The sequence below is a fragment of the Hyaena hyaena genome, unplaced genomic scaffold (genome assembly GCF_003009895.1).
Source record: "Hyaena hyaena isolate Hyena2069 unplaced genomic scaffold, ASM300989v1 scaffold_1107, whole genome shotgun sequence".
In the NCBI taxonomy this organism is placed as follows: domain Eukaryota; kingdom Metazoa; phylum Chordata; class Mammalia; order Carnivora; family Hyaenidae; genus Hyaena; species Hyaena hyaena.
In genome coordinates this window covers 243,398-249,762 of record NW_024081735.1, presented here as the reverse complement: position 1 = coordinate 249,762, position 6,365 = coordinate 243,398, and positions in this window count along the sequence as shown.

The following is a 6,365-nucleotide window of genomic DNA, read 5'->3' as shown; positions in this document are numbered from 1 at the left end:
TACTTTACTAGAAACGTAAGAATGGTTTAATGCATAAACATAAAAATACTTCTAGTACTTTAACACCTAATAAGTGCTCAAAAACTTTACAATATTTATACATTTACAATGTGTCTGTAAATATATAAAATATAGTGTGTGTGCGTGTGTGTAATGGACAGGGGAATTAATTACATTAAATTTGGAGATTAAGGTTTATCGAGAAGGGCGTCTGGATTCAGATATGACCCTGACACTTTTGGTCACACCTCATCATCAGCTCAGTGTATTTGCCATGCAGAATATTTCCAACCGCAGACTTGCTGCTGCTTGAAATAACATTTAACGCCTACACTAGCCTTGACATGACCATACAATCTTGGGACTGGTGAATAGGTATTGGGCAGAAGAAATAGCATGTCTGATAAAAAAGCAAACAAACAAACAAACAAACAAATGAACAAAAAACAAAACCAAGTAGTTATTACAAAAGATACTGGGAATTGAAACAGTTCGCCTGGCCAAGGAACAGAAGATAAAGCTCGAGGAAGACCCAAGGAGACCAAAAGTGAGGTGTGCAGGCCTGGGTGTGGAGATCACTGTCCCTTAATGTCACTATCTGTGTCATTATCACTTGGTCAAAGGAGGCCACAGGAAATGATACTGAATTCAGAATTATGACAGCATTTACCCGCTAAGAAAGGAGGAAGGAAGAGCAAAGAGCCAAACATAAAGAAAAATAACATGAAGATCAGAAATCATTGATCAGACTGTAAATACTAGAGTTATATTGAACATGAGGTCTTTTTTTTTAACCTAGAATTTTCTTCTGATAGAATGCTCCTGGGAACATATATTGTAGATGGAAAAGGTGAATAAGTAAGGATGCCCAAAAACCCACTTAAGCTGGTATCGAGAACTAAGATGGTTCAATAACATAACACAAAAGTTATTGGGATGCCTGTTTATATAAAACTTTGTGAATAGAATGGTTTCTCCCTGAGTGCCTCCTGAACCATTATCATGACAAAACAGCAGCCTGAACAGAAAGTTTCCCAAACAAACAGCCCCTTTACACCAGAGGAAAAGAAAGGCAGCCTATGGCAAAAAGAAATCAAGAAAAAAGGTAAATCTGTCCTGCTTTTGCTGAATGTTTTACAAAGAAGCAACTCATGCTTAGCAATGAGTAGCAAGACATCATACTTAAATGTCCACTTTAGCAAGAGTATGATCTAAAAGTAAGTACTTATTTCACAAATAGTGGTAAAATCCTTTTGAAAGTGAGAAAATGTCATTCTAATTTAGGTTAACACATGACATCACTATCATAGTAGACTGACAACAACAAAAGAGCTAAAAAAAAAAAAAAGAGAGAGAGAGGGACAGAGACATAGAGAGAAATCAAGCAGGGGAGATCAGAGGTTGGTCTTTCTTATACAGTGGTTTCTTACCATTTCTTTAGAGTTAGAACTGAAAATTAAGTGATGTGTAAAATACAAATGTAGTCCCTAATTCTGTATCCAAATTCCTTGGAGAGAAATGTATTTTAAGAGCCACAATTTTGTCTTTTACAATATAATTTGTGCATAATCACATATGAATTAACAATACCAGTGGAATTTGGTGGCTCGCAGCCAATATTTCCACAGCAAAATATATGATAGGGAAAAATCTGTTTTAAGATAGACGACAGGACTGATAAGGAAATACCTGTTCCTGATCAAAGGCTCTCTCTTCCGGGTTCTTCTTCCCACCCTGATTGTCGCTCGCATTAATGAGGAATGCGGAAGTAACAGGCTATAAATTATTCCCTCTGCTGATGCTCTGGGCTCAGACCTCCAGAGAATGATCTCTGAGCTCACAGGTGTAAAATAAACCTCTTCCCTTCCATGATCTCCGAGTGCCGCTTGGTTCTTTCGCCGGTGATCCAGACCAAATACCATAACAAAAACCATAATCAACTTAGTTCAGGTTTGTGGAGCCAAACTAAGAAAAATATTTTGTTTGATAGATATTTGGTTTTTAGCTTTGTAGATAAGTGAGTGGGAACTTGGATCTCATGTCAGCATACACATTAAAGTCTACTCAATTCTTTCTTCACAAACTTTTTTTTCTAAAATCCTTTCCTTTGCGGCGCCTTGGATGGCTAATTCCGTTGAGCGTCTGACTCTTGATCCTCAGATCAGGTCATGATCCCACAGTTTGTGAGTTCCAGCCCCACATTGGGCTCTGATCTGATGGCCTGCTTGGGATTCTGTCTCTCTTCTTCTCTGCCCCTCCCCAGCTTGTGTATGGGCGCGCGCACCCACACAAAATAAACAAATAACCATAAAAAATAAAATAAAATCCTCTCCCTTCTTACCAGACCCTTCCATACGCAGTTCCATATTGATAATTTATCTGAGAGATCCTACTCACATGTTGCAGTAAGGAGACTGACATAGATTGGACAAAATACCTTTACCCTCTTCAGAGAATATTGTGCTAACTGTAAGGTTTTTGAGTGAAAAAAGACTCCAAGGCAAAAGGTTCCGCAGAAGTTTTATTGTCTGCACCCTCAGCCAAGGCGAGAGAATTTACGGGGACAGTTTTATCTTTTATCGCCTGTGTCCCCAGGCGAGGTTCCGCGACTCCAGAGAGAGAGAGGAGTCGGGGAAGTCGCGGCCTGGTTGGGTGGTGGTGGTGGTGTTTTCCTGTTAGTGGGGGTTCAGATAACAGTGGCAGTCTCTTGACTGGAAAGTCCAGGATTGGAAGGTTTAAATTTCTGTTTCCCGCCGAGGTAGTAACGGCCACTGATGTAGTGGCGGGAAGGTCAGCCATCCTAAGAAGGTCTGCCATTCTGTGGTGTCTCTGCCCCGCCTCTCAGCGGAGCCAACACTAACAAGTCAAACTTTTCTTCGGGTATGAGCGTCATCTGTCCCCAAATACTTTGATTCTATGCGTAGGTTGACCCGGTTTCTTCCAGATCTGTGTCAATCATTTCCCTCTTTGTCCTCCAGGGCCTTTCCTTGCTCTGCTCACATCTCAGGGTGCTGATTCATGGAAAATGCACTTCACGGTTTCCAACCGGCCAACTTGGTTCCAGTTAGGTTCAGTCAATGGGAGCTTGATATTTGGAAGGTAGGAAGGGGGGAAGATCCTGGTGTATTTTTCTTTTCTCTCTCTGCTTCAGGCTTTACCTTTTGCCACGGCTTCACTACTTGTGCTGTGTGGTTTTAACTCCTGCCCAACAACAATCTTTCCCAGCTCCCATCAGGCACCACCCACTGATGGCAGATTGGAAGCCACCAACCATGATGGCTTCCAGTTACCATCCTGTGGCTCTGGGGAGCCCTCCTCCTCCCTCAATCCCCCCAGCTCTAGGAATAGTACCAGCTTTCTGTTTTGATCATCTCTGTGTTGTCTGTTTCTCCCGTTATCTTTTAGGCTGTCCAACTGCTATATAAATATGTTCCATAATAAATTCCCTCCATTTAATGATTTATCATAGGTTTTATTCACCTCCTGGACCCTCACCGGTGCATTACCCTACTTCAAACAAGATCTAAACTATTTGCCACACCTTCACTTCACGGACTATTCCTTAGCTTTCCTTTCCTGCCTCATTCATTGGCTGTTCCAGTCACAGTGCCTTCTTGCTCTTCCACAAAGCATGAAATCTTACATCCCAGAGCCTCTACATTCTTTGTATAGTTCCTTGCCCAAATATTGTAGAGATGTGCCCCTTCTTGTCCTTCAGGCCTACTCAAATGTCACCCCTGTAGGGTGTGACTGCATCTCTGACCACACTTTCTAAATTTGTGCCTACATCATTCCATATGATCTACAATATTCTTGCAGCAGCTATATTAGCCAAAGTTCTTTCATTGGACCAACAACTGGAATTCAAAATCTAAGGCAACTCACTATTTTAAATGTACTCTTGTATGTAAATTTTATGTTAAGAGTATTTTTATTGAATATCTATACTTTTATAGACACTTTATAGATAGTTCCTTGATTGTGTAATACTGACATTTATCAAGATTACAGACAATTGTTAGAGCAAATAGTTTGATTTTAATAAGTAGAATAAACAAAAAGTGTCATAAAGCCATCAGAGGAGTTGATTCCCAAATCAATAAGAATACTGGATAACTTGGGAAGATTAGAATCAAAAGAGATTATAGATTATTAATATTTTTAATTAATTAAAAAATTAATGTCTATTTATTTTGGAGAGAGACAGAGTGTGAGCAGGTGAGGGACAGAGAGAGAGGGAGATACAGAATCTGATGCAGGCTCCAGGCTCTGAGCTGTCAGCACAGAGCCTGACGCAATGCTCAAACTCACAGACCTCAAGATTATGACCCAAGCCAAAGTCAGACACTTAAATGAGAGTCCACACAGGTGCACCTAGATTATTAATATTTTTAACGGAATTTAAAGGCCTATATTTGTGTGCTAATCAGTGTCACTCAGGGTTCCAAAGTCCTGTTCATACAAGCAAAACAAGTAAAATAATTCAGATGCTGCCCATGTAAATTTAGGGTCAAGATTTCTCTCAATTTCCTTTAAACTTGATATGCAGTTTTGTTCTTTACCTGCTTTGTTGTACCCCATAATGTAAGAAATTCTCAGATAACTGCATCTTGCAGTTATCATCACTCGCAGGAACATGCCACTTCAGCAATTCAAATTTTCAATTCTGTACAATAGCAAAATTATGGAGGGGTGCCTGTGTGGGCTGGTTGTTTAAACATCTGACTCTTGACCTTGGCTCAGGTCATGATCTCACAGCTTGTGAGTTTGAGCCCCACACAGGGCTCTGCCCTGATAGCATGGAGCCTTCTTGGGATTCTCTCTCTCTCTTTCTCTCTCAAATATAAATAAATTTAAAAAAAATTTTAAATAACAAAATTATGGAATAGAATGCAAATTTACAATTTCTCTCCTTCTGTGTGATTTATCTATACAATGGAATACTACATGGAGTACTGAGAAATACTCTATGAACTGAAATGAGAAAGAGATGAAATCTGGCCATTTGTAGCAACGTGGATGGAACTCGAGGGTGTTATGCTAAGTGAAAAAAGTCAGGCTGAGAAGGACAGATACCATATATTTTCACTCATATGTGGAGCAGGAGAAGCTTAACAGAGGACCATGGGGAAGGGGAAGGGGAAAAAATAGTTAAGGAGAGGGAGGGAGGCAGAAGGTAAGAGACTCTTAAATACTGAGAACAAACTGAGGGCTGATGGGGGTGGGGGAGAGAGGAAAGTAGGTGACGGGCATGGAGGAGGGCACTTGTTGGGATGAGCACTGGGCGTTATATGGAAACCAACTTGACAATAAACTAAAAATAAAAAATAAATAAAATAAATTTTAAAAAAGAAAAAATAAAAAAAATAAAATTTCTCTCCTTCTTACGGGTTCAACTGAACTCAGACCCGAAAAACAGCACAGAATAAGGGGTGCATCTGACTTCTCTCTTCATCTCAGCGCAGTCAGGGGGAGTCATGGAGAAACCCCCACGAATCCCTGTACTTGCGGCACCTATGACCTGGGCCCTTAGCCTCCACTGCGTTGTGGTCCCTTCCTGACTCTTCCCTGCAACTGAAGACCCGGTGTGTCCCCTGAGGGGCTACACATCCAAAGGAGTTTTATAGGGTTAATATCAAGGCTGCAGCAGGGCTGAGTGGGTCTTGCCTCCTGCAGCTTCTCAAGTCTATCGGCATTTATGTCCTACGGCTGCATCGCTCTGATTTCTGCTTCCATGACTACCTGGCCTTCCTTCTGTACTTGCAACTCCCTCCACCTCCCTCTTCTGCAAATCCTTGCGGCGACATTTTACACCCACCTGGAAAATCCACCATGTTCTCCCTGACTTGAGATTTTTACCTTCATCACCTCTGCGCAGTCCTTTTGCCATAGAAGGCAATATTGATACTTTCCAGTAATTGTGACCTGGGTATTTTGAGGGACGTTATTCAAACTACCACAGAACCCAAGGTGCCCCCAGGTTGCCTCCTGCCCCTACCTGGGCCCTTTTTAGCCTACAAAAAACACTCAGTTTATCCCAGTATTGCAGACCTGCCATGTGTTTGCGATGAATCTGAAACATAAGCTACTCTGTCTATGTCACATAGGCTACTTCTGTCACATAGGCTACTTGAGTGGCAAGATGCTAACATCTTTCATTCAAAACGTCACCCCTACATCCATTCTCCATGTTTCTTTGCTGCCTTCTATGCTCCTAGAAGCCAGACCCTAACAATCGCATCACTCTGGTGTCCTTGCCCTCTGGCTTCAGGCTAATTTCAGCCACTGGAAACATGGGCAGGAGATCAGAAGGTGAGAGGAGACGGTAGACAAATTATGTAATTCTTCGGTTTCGTCCTTTAATC